Raw genomic sequence first — 19,033 nt, forward strand, 5'->3', positions numbered from 1 at the left:
TCCATGGTAGATGGAAGGACCTAATAGTCTGCCTGTCCGTTTTATACAGAAGTATTTCAGTGTATTAGTGACTATGAGTAACTTTATAAGAAAAAAAAAAACACCTTTTAAGAGCCACTCCTTCTTGCCTCCCGTAGTGACCATTCACCCTCAGGTCACACAAGAGACTAGATGGGCCGTTGGCTCACTGAGGGGTAGAGTTATATGCTGCTCATAGAATGGAGAGGGGAGCAGGGGTGCTCGCAAGTCGGGTACGGTACCTCGGCACCAAGCCCAACTTCGGATTGCTATTTTAAAATGTTTTTAAAGACATTACGATTACCCAATGAATTCACCGAAGTCTGAAACAAATGTTGCCTCCACAGAAGCAATACATTCTAGTGCTGTACAGAGACAGGTCTGCGGACAGCATTAAAATTAAGTGTTTGAACGAATCGACTTCAGATCTATGATCCAAAGCTCAATTCGCTCGACACTAGTTATTATCCATAATATTTATTTTGCTGTTTTGATTCATTTTTCCATCACATTATACACTGCTCGTATCCAGGGGTTATGACCACCCTGCAATCCATCAGAGGTGGTCGTGCTTACACACCATATGAAATAACACCAGCCTATGTGCGCTACCACAGCCACAGCCACCACTGCGACTGCCACTTTTTCCTATAGTGTGCAAGCACGGTTACCACTATGGATTACTGGGTGGTCGTAACCATGGAAACGAGCCATGTATAATGTAATGGAAAAATGAATCCAGCCAGCAAAGGAGGCAATATGGACAATCACAATACAATAGTAAGTGCCTTGTATTAACTTCTTCTACGTGAGAAATGCCTTTTGCTGAAGTGACACAACCCCTTTAAATCCATTCTCCATAAGTACAGTAAATGGTGGTGGTTTAGTGGCTCCAAAGCTGCAGGTTCCCTGTAAGAGGTTAATCGATTTGGCGATCTGCAAATCACAAAGCCGCAAACTACAGATGCGGTCCGCGTGCATCCCGCGCTTTTCGCAGGCCCCATTGAAAAGATGCCTTTTCTCGCTTTTGCAGCATGGCTGCTCGGATGCAGACAGCACATGGATGAGATCCGTGTGCTGTCTGCATTTTTTGCGGCTCCATAGAAATGAATGGGTCCGAAAATATGGTTGTGTGTATTAGACCTAAAGGAGATGAAGCTGGACCTGGGGAGATCAACTAGTCAAAAGTGGTGGTTATTATGAGTCCCAAAGGACCCCTCTAAGCTTAATCATGGTCCTGCTAAGTATGTATAGCCACACTCAAGAGTAATACTCCGCTCTGCAATGAAATGGTTAATGTGGCTTTTAGCTTGTTCATTCCATCAGTCCTGTCCAGAAAAATGCTATTTCAATTGAGATTGCTTAGCTATTGTTAACCTGTCATTGCTATTTCCTCCAGAATTACTTTATTTAAATAGGTAACATGAGGTCTGACAAGAAAATTATCTGTATACAGCACAATGTGAAGGCATAACCAGGGGGACTGTTTAAGGTTTGTTCATAATAGTATCAAACTGTATTGCAACTAGGGTTGCCACCTTACCCAACAAAAAATACTAAGCCACACCACAAAGGGGGGTTGTGGGGACATGGCTTAACCAGGGCCGCCATCAGGGGGGTACAGCCAATACCCCAGTAAGGGGCCCAGACCCTGGGGGGGCCCAGCCAGTTCCAAAAAAAAAAAATTTGCATCGCTAGAGGGGGGAAATTGATTATTCCTTGCTAGTGATGTCCGGTTCATGAACGAATCATTCATTTGAATCGATTCAGTTCACTGAACCGGAGGAGTCGATTCCTCTGACTGAGCGGATCCGAGTGAAACATCTCAGTCTGACCTAGAACACAATAGCAGAGCCGCTGGCAGCAGGGAGGGGAGGGGCCCGGGAGGAGTGTAATCTGATCCTAGAGTGGAAGCTGCTTCTGCCAGCCCCTCCCCTCCCCGCCCACCAACCAATCAGAGATGAGGCAAGGCAAGCACTAGCAGCTCTGAGTCTGAGTCACACAAGTACAGGGAGTCTGAGAAAGAATCGAATGAGTCACAGGTTAAAAGAATCTAAAGATCCGACTGCAAGCAGCATTTTGGTGTCTGCCTCCAGAGCGGAATGGAGGCAGAACGGAGCCAAACAGATGCATTCTGAACGGATCCTTATCCATTCTGAATGCATTGGGGCAAAACTGATCTGTTTGGGGCCGCTTGTGAGATCCCTGAAACAGATCTCACAGGCGGACCCAGAAACGGCAGTGTGACAGTAGCCTGTGCCGCATACTGAGCTGAGCTATTTCAAAGGCTCCAAATTATTTATTTTCATATTGACCCTTATGTTGTCTACTTGGCTCGGCAGCTCTATGTTGTGTGGTCTTTGCTCGGGGGTAAAATGCAAAGCTGTTTTCTGGATTATCCCACAGGGCCAGGATCCTCCATCATTTATTGTTATTAACCCCTCCCTTGCCAGCCCACCCAGCTCTATTTAGCTTTGTGTTCTGCTTCGAAAAAAAAATGTTTAGGCCATGAAGGGGTTAATTAAGTGTTGGAGGGGGTGGGGTGTGTTATTGTGCATATTGTGTTTGGGATCCATTTAACAAGTTTGACCAGTTGGGTTTGAGAGTGGTTAAGTGTCATCCACAGATCCCCCATAAAAGTGTAATCCACAGATCCCCCATAACAGTGTGTCATCCACAGATCCCCCATAACAGTGTTCGTCATCCAAAGATCCCCCATAACAGTGTGTCATCCACAGATCCCCCATAACAGTGTGTCATCCACAGATCCCCCATAACAGTGTTCGTCATCCACAGGTCCCCCATAACAGTGTTCGTCATCCACAGATCCCCCATAACAGTGTGTCATCCACAGATCCCCCATACCAGTGTTCGTCATCCACAGATCCCCCATAACAGTGTGCCATCCACAGATCCCCCATAACAGTGTGCCATCCACAGATCCCCCATAACAGTGTTCGTCATCCAAAGATCCCCCATAACAGTGTTCGTCATCCAAAGATCCCCCATAACAGTGTTCGTCATCCAAAGATCCCCCATAACAGTGTTCGTCATCCAAAGATCCCCCATAACAGTGTTCGTCATCCACAGATCCCCCATAACAGTGTGTCATCCACAGATCTCCCATAACAGTGTGTCATCCACAGATCCCCCATAACAGTGTTCGTCATCCACAGGTCCCCCATAACAGTGTGTCATCCACAGATCCCCCATAACAGTGTTCGTCATCCACAGATCCCCCATAACAGTGTGCCATCCACAGATCCCCCATAACAGTGTGTCATCCACAGATTCCCCCCATAACAGTGTGTCATCCACAGATTTCCCCCATAACAGTGTTCGTCATCCACAGATCCCCCATAACAGTGTGTCATCCACAGATTCCCCCATAACAGTAAGTCATCCACAGATTCCCCCCATAACAGTAAGTCCTCCACAGATTCCCCATAACAGTGCGTCATCCACAGATCCCCCCATGACAGTGTGTCATCCACAGATTCCCCCCATAACAGTGTGTCATCCACAGATTCCCCCCATAACAGTGTGTCATCCACAGATTCCCCCATAACAGTAAGTCATCCACAGATTCCCCCCATAACAGTAAGTCCTCCACAGATTCCCCATAACAGTAGGTCATCCACAGATTCCCCCATAACAGTAAGTCATCCACCGATCCCCCCATAACAGTGTGTCATCCACAGATCCCCCATACCAGTGTTCGTCATCCACAGATCCCCCATAACAGTGTTCGTCATCCACAGATTCCCCCCATAACAGTGTTCGTCATCCACAGATTCCCCCCATAACAGTGTGTCATCCACAGATTCCCCCATAACAGTAAGTCATCCACCGATCCCCCCATAACACTGTAACAGTAAACCTTGTGCTTTTAAGGTGTTTTTTCTTAAATGTGCCAGGGGAAGATTGCTAGGGCAGATTAGAACAGGTAGTGTAGTTAGTGTTAGTGGAGGGTCCTGCTTAAAAGAGTCTAGCTTGTCGTGGTAGCAGGCTTCATATTATTTGGTCAAAAATTAATTCCTTACTGAAATCGCTGATTATCACTTTTTACTGTCTTTGTAGTTGTAAAAAAATAATAAAATTGGGGGTAGGTCCTTGGGGGCGGAGGGGAGGTGGAGTCAGGACAAATTCTGAAGGGTAGGAGGGGGGGCCCAGGCCTTGAGCTGTGTAAGGGGCCCCAAAATTTCTGATGGCAGCCCTGGGCTTAACAAAGGGTGTTAAGTCACTATGTCATAATGTGACTCCCAGTATTAATAATGCCCCCATTAGTGCCACCCAGTAATATTAATGCCCCCATTAGTGCCCCTCAGAATTAGCAATGCCCTCATTAATGCCCCTCAGCAATATTAATGTCCCAATTAGTGCCCCCAAGAATTAATAATGCCCCCTTGAGCTCCCCTCAGCAAAAATAATGCCGCAATAAATGACCCCTAGAATTAATAATGCTCCCATTAGTGCCCCTCAGTAATATTAATGCTATAATTAGTGCCCCCAGAATTAATAATGCCCCTATTAGTGCCCCTCAGTAATATTAATGTCCCAATTAGTGCCCCCAAGTAATATTAATGCCCCAGTTAGTGACCCTCATAATAATTAATAATGCCCCCATTAGTGCCCCCAGCATTAATAATGCCCCCATTAGTGCCCCTCAGTATTATTAATGCCCCAATTAGTGTCCCACAGAATTAATAATGCCCCCATTAGATCCTCTCAGTAATATTAATGCCCCAATTAGTGACACTTATAATTAATATTGCCCCCATTAGAGTTCCCAGAATTAATAATGCCCCCATTAGTGCCCCCCAAAATTAATACTAACCCCAGTAGTAATGTCCCCATTAGTACCCCCAGAATTAATAATGCCCCCATTAGTGCCCCTCGGTAATATTAATGCCCCAATTAGTGACCCCTAGAATTAATAATGCCCCCATTAGTGCCCCTCAGTAATATTAATCCCCTAATTAGTGCCCTCAGAATTAATAATGCCCCCATTAGTGCCCTTCAGTGATATTAATGGCCCAATTAATGCCCCCAGAATTAATAATGCCCCCATTAGTTCCTCTCAGTAATATTAATGTCCTAATTAGTGTCCCCCAGAATTAATAATGCCCCCATTAGATCCTCTCAGTAATATTAATGCCCCAATTAGTGACCCTTATAATTAATAATGCCCCCATTAGAGTTCCCAGAATTAATAATGCCCCCATTAGTGCCCCCCAAAATTAATACTACCCCCAGTATTAGTAATGTCCTCATTAGTACCTCCAGAATTAATGTCCCCTTCTCTGCTTGTGCAAAAGAAAAAAAAAAGAACTTACCTCATCCATATGATTGCACTGCAGTGAGCACTCGCTAATAATGCCCCCATTAGCTCCCCTCAGTAATATTAATGCCCCAATAAGTGACCCCCAGAACTAATAATGCCCCCATTAGTTCCTCTCAGTAATATTAATGCCCCAATTAGTGACCCTCATAATTAATAATGCCCCATTAGAGTTGCCAGAATTAATAATGCCCCCATTAGTGCCCCTCGGTAATATTAATGCCCTAATTAGTGTCCCCCAGAATTAATAATGCCCCCATTAGTTCCTCTGTAATATTAATGCCCCAATTAGTGACCCTTATAATTAATAATGCCCCCATTAGAGTTCCCAGAATCAATAATGCCCCCATTAGTGCCCCCCAAAATTAATACTACCCCCAGTAATAGTAATGTCCTCATTAGTACCTCCAGAATTAATGTCCCCTTCTCTGCTTGTGCAAAAGAAAAGAAAAAAAAACTCACATCATCCATATGATTGCACTGCAGTGAGCACTCGCTAATAATGCCCCCATTAGCTCCCCTCAGTAATATTAATGCCCCAATAAGTGACCCCTAGAATTAATAATGCCCCCATTAGTGATCCTCAGTAATATTAATTCCCCAATTAGTGCCCCCAGAATTAATAATGCCCCCATTAGTGCCCCTCAGTATTATTAATGCCCCAATTAGTGTCCCACAGAATTAATAATGCCCCCATTAGATCCTCTCAGTAATATTAATGCCCCAATTAGTGAACCTCATAATTAATAATGCCCCCATTAGAGTTCCCAGAATTAATAATGCCTCCATTAGTACCCCCCAGAATTAATACTGCTCCCAATAATAGTAATGCCCCATTAGTACCCCCAGAATTAATGTCCCCTTCTCTGCTTGTGCAAAAGAAAAGAAAAAAAAACTCATCTCCATTTGATTGCACTGCAATGAACACTCGCTAATAATGCCCCATTAGATCGCCTTAGTAATATTAATACCCCAATTAGTGACCCCCAGAATTAATAATGCCCCCATTAGTGATAAGTGGTATTATTAATGCCCCAATTAGTGCCACCCAGAATTAATATTGCCCCCATTAGCTCCTCTCAGAAATATTAATGCCCCAATTACCAATTAGTGACTCCCATAATTAATAATGCCCCCATTAGTGCCCCCCAGAATTAACAGTGCACCTAGTAACAGTAATGCCCCCATTAATACACCCAGAATTAATAATTCCCCATTAGTACCCCCAGAATAAAATAAAAAGATCTCACCTCATCCATTTGATTGCACCATAGTGAACACTCGCTGCTGACTGGAAGCTCAGGACAGGACCTGCACTCCAGCGTGATGACATCTTGCAGGTCCTGTCCTGAGTTTCCAGTGATCAGCGAGTGTTCACTGCGGTGTGGTCAAATGAATTAGGTGAGTTCGTTTTTTTTCTTAACACAAGTGAGTTAAAGGCAGTACTCAACGGGCACTCCACAATGGAAGTGCTCATCAGTAACAGTCCATATAGGAAAATACTGGAAACTTTTATTGTTGGTAGAAAAAACTTACCGCCACCTGCAGGGGCACTAAATTACCGGCTTGGCTGGTGAGTTACCGGCCGGGCGGCAACCCTAATTGCAATGTATGTTTAAATGATACTACCCCAAGTTGTATGCTGGCAAATGACAGCAGATCCTTAAGAGGTTATTTAGAGAAGAAAACAGCACTTCTCACCGGATGTATTAAAAAATCTGTCCCAATGGTGGCGGTGTCAGCAGTGTTAGGTCCAAGCCCGACGGGCCCCCAGTAATCCATAAAAGAAAATAATTACCACAGCACTCTCTGTCTTCAGTCACATATGGTTTATTCACCATGCGATATTTCGACTTCACTGAGTCTTTTTCAAGCATTTCCTTAAGAAGAACACGCTGATGCTTTATTGAGCATCATCACATGCATGTGACGTTATTGACCCTGGGGTCACCGTAACACCCAAATGTCCTTTACACCTGGACACCTAGGATAGAATATGGTCCCCAAAGGCTGATTCTGTGAGATGTGGAGCTATTAGTACCCAGTAGTTAAACTGTGATATGGAATTTATATTGATGCCATTATTCAAAATCTTTTTGTTGCTTGGTTGGTTTTTCCTCTAATTTTAGCTATACAAAACTGTCGATAATGTAGCATCCAGAGAAAGCTGTGGTTCATGGAATTGCCTTTGAACTTTAGACACAGAAAGGACAAGAAAGTTTGGCAGAACTTAAAGAGGTTGTACACAATTAGAAAAGTTGCAAATTATGGTACACACACATATTTGCACCATAATTTGCAACTTTTTGAGCTTCTCACCACTCTTCTAAAGTGGTGAGAAAAGGAGCAAGGCTTAGCTGCATGGGGTGGGGCTTCACCCGGCCCGCCAGATTTACTCCAACTTACTCCAGAAACTGCCATAAATTATAGCAGACGTGTGCGCCAGTCACTAGCTGGCGTAAACTTAAGTTTGTGGCGCATGGACAGCCATAGATGAGACTAATTTATTAAGAGGCATCCAGCATAGGGAGGTCAAGACTGGCAAATAGGAACACCGGTTGTGATAAATGTCCCGCAGTGTTTGATATGGGTAAACTTCTTTGGGGGTTAAAGCTGTAAGTAGGAGATTTATTAAAGTATGCCAATTGTCTGGTGTAAATATGTTAAGAAATATAGAGTTCGGAATGAAGACCATCTCTATGGAGCACCTGTGTTTTTGACATAGATACAGCATCAAATAAAGTGGGTGAGGCAGAGGGCAACTTTTTTATTACAATGTTATTTAATTTTTTATATAAAATTTCTTCTACTTAATAAAGCAAATCTTAAATCTGGAGAGTCACACTTTATGTAGCCCGGGAGTGTTTGACACTCGCGCCCGGGGATACTGGATGGGGAAGAACGAACCCATACAAAGTTTTGCTATGGTGCGCCAATGAGATCTGTGCAGGGGCATAGCTAAAGGCTCATGGGCGCTGGTGCAAGAGTTCAGCTTGGGCCCCCTTCCCTCAATGCTTTGTGGTCAGGGGCAGGGAAGCACATAGCCTTCGTGCTACCTGAAGCAAGAAAATTCTTGACCTAACCCCTCCCCTCCAGCTGGAGGTGTAACTTGAGCAGCATGCACTTTCTATAATTCTGGTGTCTCCTTATGTGGCACAAGGGTCTTTGGGCCCCCTCAGGCTCCTGGGCCCTGTAGCGACTGCTACCTCTGCACCTGCTATAGCTACGCTCCTGGATCTGTGTACACTCCTGTGCACAAAACAATATCATTTTGAGCTAGGTACCTTCCAAATGTGAAGTTAGCAAGTAATTAAGGAGAGGAGAAGGAAGTCTAGGCTGTGGGTCTTCAAAGTCGGCAAATTGTGCCACTTTCCTGTTTTTAGGTCATCGGTTGCTCTGTGCTCCTCCACAATACTCTCGAAACGGTCATTGTGTACTCAGCTTTCTTTCTCTTACAATTTATCTGAGTTCTCATCTGTCCTCTGCCACATTGACTCTCCAATTCACTGTTGATGATAGACCATTACAGGCAAGGTTAAGATGACACATGAAGTGCCTCTAGCATTTATCTACGTCAGCTGAAAGCCAAAGTCTGACCAACAGACAGTGCAGTACGAACCCCGCATTAAGGAATACGCACTTGTTCTCACCGTGCCTAAAAGCCATGTGCTGAACTAAAGTGTATTTCTTATATAGGGGCAGTCACTGGAAGACTTCATTTCTACTTCAAAGACTGACAATTTTTGTTTATTTTATTTTTGTTTTCTATTTCCAGCCTTTCTGGAGCCATAACTTTTTTATCTTTCCGTTCATATAGCCATATGAGGTTTTGTTTTTTGCGGGATGTATTGTACTTCCTAATGGAACCATTTAATATTGAACATAAAGGAAAACGGGGAAAAAAACTTCCAATTGTGTCATTGTAATTGTGTAATCTGAAAAAAGCCAATACCACCAGTTTTTTTTGCGTTTTTTTTTTTACGTTCCCTATGTGGTAAAAGTTACCTTTATTCCTTTGTTCAGTACAATTACAGCGATACCAGTTTTTTTATAGTTTTTATTGTGTTTTAACAAAAAAATTAAAACTTTGAAAAAAATACATTTTCTTTGTAGGACAATATACTGGCCCAAAGATTTTTCATATTTATGTGTATTGAGTTATATGAGGGCCTATTTTTTGCTCAGGAAACCGTGGTTTTCATGGATACCATTTTGGGGTGTGTTTGACTTTTTGATCACTTTTTAATCATTTCTTTTGTTGGTGAAGTGATGAAAAAAAACAGCTAATCGGCCATTTTGATATATATATATATTTTTTTTACTTTTACGGATTTCTCCTTACAGGATGAATTGAGTACATTTATATTTTAATAGTTCAGCCATTTCGGGACTTGCCGATGCCTATGATCTTTATTTTTTATTGTTTATAAAATTATTTGAATTTTTATATAAAAAAAAAAATGTAACCTCTCCAGTCCATCTGGTTAATTTAATGGGTTAATGTCAATTGTTAATGTTAATTTTTGATTTGTAATCCAAGAGCTGAAATGGGAACACCGATTAGTCATGTTACCCTGCGCAGTGGGAGGTGGCGGGTCCTTCTCTTCTGGGTCAGCAGCTTGGTAGTGTAGCTCAAACAGCCTAAGAGAGTGGAAGCATCTGCATGTGCTTTGTGCAAAAGTGAGACCTGTTACAAGGACTTTTCATCTTTGCATGACATCAACTACCACCATCCTCTCAGAAGGAAAGACGTACAGGATACACAGAATGCTGAGGGTCATTTTAAAGGACTGATGCACAGGACAGACAGTAAGTGCAATCGCTTTTATACAGAAAAAGTGCTTACTACTAGGGGAAAGGGTTCATTCCCTTCCATTCAGGCGCCCAGCACCTTTTTACCAGGGGTTAGCGACCCAATGGAGGATCTACAGAGGATCTACACCCCTCTGTGGGAACTGTATTACAATACTGTGAATGTTAACCCCTTTGGTCAACGTGGAAGGCAGTTTGGATCTGATAGAGAGAGAGAGACTCAGATTCTGCCATCTTACTGCACATTATGCCAGTTTTCAGCCTTGGAAGTATTGTGTATGTACTCTGGAGAGTCTGAACTGAATGCTACCAGTGTCTTGGTTTATGAACTGCCTAAACTACCTCAATAAAGAACACTGGATCTGTTAACCCTACAGTGGTCTGATTATTACCGTGCATGGCCTTCATCATGAGGGAGCCCTGCCTTACACCTGTAAACCCCACCAACCTCTAAACCTTGCATCTCTAAACCCCTCCAGACAGGAGCCCCAGAACTCAAAGAGTGCCCTGAGGGAAGTAAGAGTGTGCCCTCCATTCACTGCATGCCCCAGGGAGCGTTGGATTGAGGACAGCCACCACTACACCTCCTACTACTACTCCCATCCTCCTCGCAATACTCCCCGGCAGGCTATCATTTCAGCGCTTCTCCCTTAGACTGCAATGAATTACCATTGCAGTGTATGGGAGATTCACTGTGTTCCTATGGAGCCTATGCTTACGCTTACTGTATGAAATGAACGCATCTGCTAAAAAAATACCGTAGATAAAAGTACTCAGTGTCTTGTATATTTTGTATTTGTATACTTTTCAACTATCTGCTTAAATTCACTCAGCTGTTTTTCAACAAGACTGTGGTCCCTAGACAAAAAATAAACCGCCATAGATCCTTATAACAAATCACGTGTCAGGTTATATGATAAATAGGTTATTGCGTATCAGAGACAGAACTGTAAAATCAACAATATGTTAGCAGATGTAAGAGGCCATATAATACGCCATTCATTGCTACATATTTTGAGCGCATCGGCGATTGCTCAAAGTCAGACTGAATTTAGAACACAAATAAATCTTGACCCGAGGCTCCAGTGTTATCCACAGTGCTGTGAAATTGCTGCTCGCCCTTTGGTGGATATATTTACCTTGTACTGTAACCAGGTTTCCTATTTTTATTTTATTTAGGCTGTCACTTTTTATCAGCGTAAAATGAAGAGATGGTAAATAATCTGCTTAAAAATAAATTAAGATTTAGAAAATAGAGAGATGATAAATTTGGGGGTATTAGGAAGAACCTTATTGCAGCTCTGCTGCCCCAGTATATGCGTGGCAGGGACTGAACAAAAAAAAAATTCCTAGCCTATTAAAATGGTCGCATTAAAAATAATGATTAAAAAAAGCAGAGCTGCATGTGAAGGAAGGGAGCAACATTCTTAGGGTAGATGCACATTGTCCTAGTTTTGGCGTAATAGTGCTGCCAAAGAGGTGCCCCTGCCATCGACTGTACCTTCATATATTTCTGATTTTAAAAAAAGTATAAAAAATTTCTGGAGAGAATACTTCCATTCACACGGAACCTATATGGAGGCGCATGGACCCTGCATCGATGCGTGAGAGCCCTCTGCTATTATCCAAAGTAAGACAGCAGATGAATTTACAACTTCAGAGGACTCCAACCTGTACAGCTAGAATCATAGATCATCAATACCAGATATTATACCTATTTATTTTATCTATGTGGGTAAATAAGAAAAAGGAAAATATATATACTGTGTGTGTATATATATATATATATATATATATATATATTTGTATGATATTGGTTTATTTTCTATTTTTTGAATAAAAAAAAATCTGATCGATATCAGTCCGACTCCACCACCGCCAATCAGCTGCTCGTATTTTATTTAAGGGTACATTCAGACATCCGTAGAATGGGTCTGGATCCGTTCCGCAATTATGTGGAAAGGGTGCGGACCCATTTATTTTCAATGGGGGCCGGAAAAGATGCGGACAGCACACAGTGTCCGCAGCTCCGGAAGAAAATAGAGCATGTCCTATTCTTTTCCGCAGCTGCGGACAAGAATAGGAATCCTCTATCCTAAGTGCTGTCGATGTGCGGCGTCAGTGTTTTGCGGTCCGCAATACACTACGGACTTCTTAATGGATCTTTACTGCTCGCCATCAGTGAGAAGTGTAATAGCAGCTCCTCCGTCCCCATTCACTTGAACACAGGTAAACAGAAGACCTGTGTTCCCTTCAAACAGCTGATCAGTGAGGACAGGACATCAATATGGGGTCCTAAAAATAGGTGCTGACTTCATTTAATTTTGCATTGCATTTTTCGCTGCTTGTTTTGCCACTTCTGCAGCGCAGGTACGAGGTGGCGAGGATAAGAACTGCTGTGCACGCGCACTCCCGCAGTCCTGGCCACCAGAGAGGCCGGCACTTTTTCTTATAGCGTGCAAACACGGCCACCGCTGCTGGATTGCATGGAGGTCGTAACTCAGGGATAGGAGCAGTGTATAATGTGATAGAAAAATGAATCAAGCCAGCAAAGGAAGCGATTTGGATAATAACTAGTGTTGAGTGAATGGAAATGCACGGATGCATTTTCTGGTTTCTCCGTGCTTCGTAGTAGCAAATGTGTAAAAACCCCCAAAAAATCATACTTAGGATACTTTCACACTTTGGATTCCAGCAGGCGCCGGAAGTGCCTGCCTGATCCGGAAATCCATATGCAAACGGATAGGCCTCTTTCACGCGATTGCGTTCCATTGTTCAGTTTTTATCGATCAGGTTTGGGTTCAAGGTTGTGTAGATTGTATTATTTCCCCTGCGTTCATCACATGGTCCATGGCGATGGGTCATGTGATGGACCATGTGATGAGCGTAGTGACATCATCAAAGGTCCTATTCCTCACAGATAAAGACAGAAGAGATGCCGGCTGCGCGAACAAGTGGATTAAGGTGAGTTAAATAGTTTTAATTTTTTTTTAACCCCTCCAGCCCTATTTTACTTAGCATTCTGTATTCAGAATGCTATTATTTTCCCTTATAACCATGTTATAAGGGGAAATAATAATGATTGGGTACCCATCCCGTCTCCTAGCAACCGTGCGTGAAAATTGCACCGCATCCGCACTTGCTTACGGATGCTTGCGATTTTCACGCGGCCCCATTCTCTTCTATGATGCCTGCGTTGCGGGAAAAACGCACAAAATAGAGCTTGCTGCGATTTTCACGCAACGCACAAGTGATGCGTGAAAATCACCACTCATATAAACAGCCCCATAGAAATTAATGGGTCTGGATTCAGTGCGGGTGCAATGCGTTCAACTCACGCATTGCACCTACACGGAAAACTCGCCCGTGTGAAAGGGGCCAAAGCATTTGTTTCCGGATCCGGATCCGGCTGACAAATGAATTGAAACACCGGGTCCATCTCTCCATTGTCATCCGGAAACACGGATCCGGTATTTTTTTTCTCACATTTTTAAAGGCCTGCGCATGCACAAATGGGGAAACCGGATCCGATTTTCTGGAACACTTGGTACCGGATTCGGCATTAATACATTTTAATGGAAATCAATGCCAGATCCGGCATTCCGGCAGATGTTCCGGAAATTTTGGCCGGAGAAAATACCGCAGCATGCTGCGGTATTTTCTCCGGCCAAATACAGTAAGAGTGACTGACCTGAAGACATCCTGATGCATACTGAATGGATTGTTCTCCATTCAGAATGCATTAGAATAAAATGGAAGCGTTTTTTTCCGGTATTGAGCCCCTGTGACGTAACCCAATACCGGAAAACTTTAACGCAAGTGTGAAACTACCCTTACCTGATCCATTTGCTCGCGACGGGCCAGCAGCCTCCATCTTGCTTGATGATCTTGCACAAATTCCCGTGCGCAGTGACGTATGAGGTCACCACGCCGGCCAGCGTGATGACACCATCATGTCAAGTGATGACACGCAAGATTTCGCACTAGATCTTGATGCAAGATGATGGAGGCCCGCCCTTCACAAGCAAATGGATCAGGCAAGATTTTTTTTTGTTCTCTAATAACTCGGAACTTAATAAAAAAATTAATAAATAACGAGTCATTTATTGAAAGAATGTGTTCAATATAATGCCCTACCAGGCTATGAGCTGTGCGCTGCGATTGGCCAACAGTGCAGCAAGGGACGCGCCTCCTACAAGAAATCAGTCAGAGGGAGCGCAGACACCGGAGCCTATACCGGGCGAACGGAGCGGCGCCCAGACTTACTAGTAAGTGCAGGGGGACCCCTGGGCGCCGCTCTGCCCACAGGTATAGTTAGTTTTTAGTTTGTAGAGTAGTGAAAGGTCCTTTTTAATGTCACTCATTTGCCTTGTGGGTAGCCAAAATCCATGAAACTTCCAGGATAGGTTTGGGAAGCTGAGATCTTAGGTTGTATGACGTTTCAAGGCAATGGATTGAGGTTTAGGCACATTCTGGTACATTAAGCCATTTTCACATGAAATGTTTTAGGATGTCCCCGGCACACAGAGTAGTGCAGAGCCACAGGGACTCTACATACCGCTGCGCAGGCTACCTGGCTGTGGTGTGTGCATGATGCTTTGAAGGGGCTGTTTAGTTTAGAAATTCTATTTTTGTATATTACTCAATCTTCAGTCTGAGGATTCTCATTTCTTGGTCAGAGGACTTGTCCTGTCCTGTATTACATAGAAAACGTATTGATTTCACCCGGCACTATGTAAAGCTTTTTCCCTGTGGTGGCCTCATAGTGAAATTGGACAATTACTGCCAGGTTTCCCCACACACGACAGAAGATCACTGGAGGACTTAGCAGACGGACAGCTTATTGTGAAGGGATAGCTTTAAAGTGAATTTATAACCTAGATTTTTGTTTTACTATTAATCAGATTTACTAGATTTTTTTTTTTCATTCTAGTTGCTCTGCTCTGTTAACAGCATTCAGAGATATTTGTTATGTAGCCGCATGGACCTAAGAACCTGTAGACTGGAGATGCTCATTGACTTTTAAGGGAGAGTTTTGTGAGCATGCTCAGTGACCTGTGCAGAAGTTATTGTGCAGAGAGGGGGATAAGGTGAGCTGTGAAAATCACCTTTTGTACATGGAGGATCCTGTGTTATCTGTACAGAGTCTGTGTCAGATTTGGGTTCCTTAGGCCTAACAGGGGAAATTATTCTCAGTGCTCAACCCCCATATAATCAGTAAAGTGTAATAGGTTTTGATTCCAAGAAATAGACCCTAGTTGCAAGTGTCCGGTTCCAAAGGCAGCTCCAGAAGTTTTTTTTTTCTCATGGACCTTTGGGACCCACTATGGTATGAGAGCCAGGACCAACTGGAGGAACCTCTGGTAATCTTCTGGGTCAGCCCGACACTATAGAAAGGTGATATATTTTATTGTACTCCTGCTTGTGATGATAATGAGATGACTGCTGAAAAGTGGCTTGTTCAGAACAGAATAGCCAAAGTGATCCTCTGGATCAACTTGCAGGATAAGAGGCTGAACTGGATGGACAGATGTCTTTTTTCAGCCTTATAAACTATGTTATTTTGCTACTATAATAACTGGGAGATTTTAAAATTTCCTTTAATGCAAACATCGACATGGAGAAGTAAAAATAAAACACCAAATTTCTTACAGATATTTTTAAAGTATCAAAACTTGATTTAAACCATAGGTCACTTTCTGATTAAACATTCCCTTTAAATAAATAGGAGAATCCCTTTAAGGGCTCTCAGGTACAGACTCGTTTTACTAAAATCTGCTTTTTAAATGACAGACAAGGTTCCTTGTAAAATGTCCTTTCCTTATTGACCCTGTCTGACTCCCTCATTTTCTCATCTTTTGCTCTATTAAGAAATCACCTAATGAACAATCATGACGGGACATTGCGGGGAAAAAAAAATAGTCTCCAGCGAGAACAATCATGAACTTATAGCTCTTTCAGCAATGAGCTGACAACACGGGAATGCTGGATCCATGCCCTGCAGGACCACGCTTGTAAGCAGACATCATTACTGTAAGCTAAAGCCGGGCATTTCCATAACAATCCCATGCCTGTAAAACCTGCGCACACATCCTCCGCTTGTTAGATAAAAGGCCTCTGACAAAAGTTTTCTTGTTCAATCAATAACTACATCCTTGGAGCACACATTCTATATGAGGTAATAAACATCTCCCACTGAGGGGAAAAACGGCTGGGTTGTTTATGGGCTGCTAAAGCAATTGCTGATGGTTACAGAGTCCTTATAAATGTACCTATCACTGCAAGTACTAAATAAAACCTAGAAATCAGTCTGAGTTCTTTTCCACTTTAGTTGGCATAGAAACTTCAGATAAATCATGACCAGCACTTGGTTCGAGGCTATAAGAGAGGAAAATTGGACCTATATATACATTTATATTTTGTATATATATTATAGCGGTGCATTCCAAACTGTATACGTTTGCGTTGTTTCCGTTTGTTCCATTTGCATTCTGAATGGAAAGAGATCAGTTCAGGATGCATCAGGATGTCTCCTGTTCCGGCAGCATTCTGTTTTGTGACTGGCCTAAAAAACTGTGCCATGGTAAAACCTTCAGCTTGCGCCTTTTGAGGTAGTTTCGGTTCGCCATGTCCTCTGTTTGAAATGTAAGTAAGAAATGGCAGTTATCAAGAACAGTGGAGGTCAAGAGAAGATCTGAAAGACCAAGAATAATTTCAGAGACAGCTGCTCATAGGATTGCTAGAAAGGCAAATCAGAACCCCTGCTTGACTGCAAAAGATCTTCAGGAAGATTTTGCAGACTCTGGAGTTGTGGTACTTTGTTCTACTGTTCAGCGACACCTGCACAAATATGGTCTTCATGGAAGACGCATTAGAAGAAAACCTCTCCTGTGAGATACACCTTATAGGATTATGTCATTTTCGGCCCCAAAAATCTGTGCTAAGTTCTTAAAATATCTTGATAGTAGACGGAGCTTTGTTTTTATTATACAGATTTCTAAATGCCCTGTATAGAAACAGATTTGAAAGATAACATTCTGGCTGTAGTCACCACTAGATGGCACATCGGAGCTTACTGCCGCTTTAGGGTGTAGATACAGTATATTGTTTTTAAACCTATGTCCTTGCAGGGGATTGGGAGATCTGGATCAGTAAAAACAAAGCTGCATATGTAGAAATAAATCACCACAGAAGGATGAGTCTATTTAGATTACTGCAAAAATTTGTATTTCAGTGTGGACATAGATTATGAGGGTTATCTGCTCTGGACATTTACTTTTTATCACAAGGGATCTCCTGAGTGAATCATGTGATTTCTGACACCTGGGATTCTCCGTAATCTGTCAGGGAGAAGGGGAGTGACAGTGCTGATCATTGACTTTTAACCCCTCAGATGCCATGGTTAATTGCAACCATGACATCTGAGGGAGGTCATTTACTGGGAGCATGGTGCTCCTGGTGACCGAATGGCTCTCCACAAGACTGTAGAAGCCATTCAATTGCTATGGCAGCTTCAGGCCTTCTGAATGCCACAGGCTGGGCTTGATATGAACTTAGTGGTTCTCCGATAGGCAGCAATGGCAAATCATTGCAGTATATGTGAAAAGTGATTAGACAATTGCATGTTAAAGTCCTCTAGTGAGACTAAAAATAAATGTAAAAAATTTCATTAAAAGGTTTATAAAAATATAAAACAAAAAGAATAAAAATTTGAAGGATCTCCCTTTCCGTATTTTACACATAAAAATAAACAATAACAAAATAAAGATCATAGGCAACGCTGTGTCTGAAAATGCCCATACTATTAAAATACACTGCCTGTCCAAAAAAAAAGTTGCCACTTGGAATTAACTAAGCAAATAGTTATGAGCCTCCTATTGGATAATTACTGCATGGGCGATTATCTTTCAGCTGGCAACAAGTTATTTTACCCCAACTGATGCAATGAGTTGCTTCTCATTTCTTAAACAACCATGTCGAAAGACAATCTCGTGGTCGTGGAAAAGATGTTAGTCTGTTTGAGAAGGGTGAAATCATCGGCATGCATCAAGCAGAGAAAACATCTAAGGAGATTGCAGAAACTACTAAAATTGGGTTAAGAACTGTCCAACGCATTATTAAAAACTGGAAGGATAGTGGGGACCCATTGTATTCGAGGAAGAAATGTGGCAGGGAAAAAATCCTGAATGATCGTGATCGGCAATCACTTAAACGTTTGGTGGAATCAAATCGAAGAAAAACAACAGTAGAACTCAGGGCTATGTTAAATAGTGAAAGTAAGAGCATTTCCACACGCACAATGTGAAGGGAACTCAAGGGATTGGGACTGAACAGCTGTGTAGCCGTAAGAAAAACACTAATCAGTGAGACAAACCAGAAAAAAAGGCTTCAGTTTGCAAGGGAGCATAAAGATTGGACTCTGGAGCAATGGAAGAAGGTCATGTGGTCTGATGAGTCCAGATTTGCCCTGTTCCAGAGTAAAGGGCTCATCAGGGTAAGAAGAGGCAGATGAAGTGATGCACCCATCATGCTTAGTGCCTACTTTACAAGACCACAGTCCAGACCTCTACCCCATTGAGAATCTTTATTTTTTCGGGTGGTGACTATTTTTTGGGACAGGCAGTGTATAAAGGTATTTATCCCATACAGTAAGTAGCACAGGCACACCCCAAAATGATATTAATAAAAACTACAGATCTCCCTGCAAAAAAAAATGAGCTCTCACATAGCTCTGTGGATGAAAATATATATATATATAAAAAAAAAGGTGGTGTAATATATTGATGCAAAGAAAAAAAAATTATTATAAAGTTTTTTTTTTTTTTACGCATTAAAACACAAGTAAAACTCTAAAAATGTGGT

General features: G+C 42.5%; 1 protein-coding gene across 1 annotated transcript in view; it reads left to right on the plus strand.

Annotated features, from left to right (window-relative positions):
* LOC122939486 (double-stranded RNA-specific editase B2-like) overlaps positions 1 to 19,033 on the plus strand; it is a 529,987-nt gene that overhangs the window by 468,149 nt on the left and 42,805 nt on the right. The gene's annotated exons all lie outside the window — the stretch shown is intronic.

Source organism: Bufo gargarizans, chromosome 5 (genome assembly GCF_014858855.1).
Source record: "Bufo gargarizans isolate SCDJY-AF-19 chromosome 5, ASM1485885v1, whole genome shotgun sequence".
Classification (NCBI taxonomy): Eukaryota; Metazoa; Chordata; class Amphibia; order Anura; family Bufonidae; genus Bufo; species Bufo gargarizans.